Source organism: Cebus imitator, unplaced genomic scaffold, assembly GCF_001604975.1.
Source record: "Cebus imitator isolate Cc_AM_T3 unplaced genomic scaffold, Cebus_imitator-1.0 Scaffold62, whole genome shotgun sequence".
NCBI classification, from domain to species: domain Eukaryota; kingdom Metazoa; phylum Chordata; class Mammalia; order Primates; family Cebidae; genus Cebus; species Cebus imitator.
In genome coordinates, this window is record NW_016107377.1 from 3,049,777 (window position 1) to 3,050,806 (window position 1,030).

The 1,030-nt window shown below is 44.0% G+C and overlaps 1 protein-coding gene across 1 annotated transcript in view; it reads left to right on the top strand.

Moving 5' to 3' along the window:
• Nucleotides 1-1,030, top strand: part of RC3H1 (ring finger and CCCH-type domains 1) — a 93,459-nt gene that overhangs the window by 79,844 nt on the left and 12,585 nt on the right. The window lies entirely within an intron of this gene.

Here is a 1,030-nt window from a genome sequence, read left to right on the forward strand (position 1 = left end):
TCACCATGTTGACCAGGATGGTCTCAATCTCTTGACCTCGTGATCCACCCGCCTCCGCCTCCCAAAGTGCTGGGATTACAGGCTTGAGCCACCGCACCCAGCACTACCATGTATCTTATTTGACCCTTACAATATTCCTGACAGGTGGCTTAGGCAGGTGGTATTGTCCTCCTTTTTTGACTGAAGTATATGAGAGCCTCAGAGATTGAAACATGAACCCAACTCTTCATACTCCAAATTCAGTGTTCTTTTCCATCATGCTGCCTGACACTTAGAAAACAAAATTAAAGAATTTTTAAAATCTGGCTGGACATGGTGGCTCATGCTTATAATCTCAGCACTTTGGGAGGCCAAAGCAGGCAGATAACTTGAGCTCAGGAGTTTGAGACCAGTCTGGGTAACATGGCAAAATCTCACCACTACAAAAAGTGCAAGAGTTAGCCAGGCATGTTAGTGCACGCCTGTAGTCTTAGCTACTCAGGAGGCTGAGGGCAGCAGGATCACCTGAGCCCAGGGAGGTTGTGGCTGCTGTGAGCCCTGATGGTGCCACTGCACTCCAGCCTGGGCAACAGAGTGAGACCCTGTCTTAAAAAAAAAAAATTTTTTTTTAAATCTTTTTAAGTGCCACATAAGGAAGACTAGATTTTGTTTCTACGTCATCCTTTACATTGGAACATATTCTTTGACTATGGAAAACTGAAGACATTCTAGTGATAAATACATTATCCTATCTGGAGGAAAAAATGGTACTGTTAGAACATTAGTCTATCTTTCCACCATAATCTCTAATAATAAGTAAGCCATCACTTTGGGGAAAAAAAAAGTTATAAGACAGACTTTCTTATTAGGAAGACCAGTGGAGATTGTATTTGGAACATACAGCTGACTTGTGCCCCTGTGTGAGCAATTAGTTAGGAATCTTAAAAATCTGTGTAATATTAGGCCGGGCGCGGTGGCTCAAGCCTGTAATCCCAGCACTTTGGGAGGCCGAGGCGGGTGGATCACGAGGTCAAGAGATCGAGACCATCCT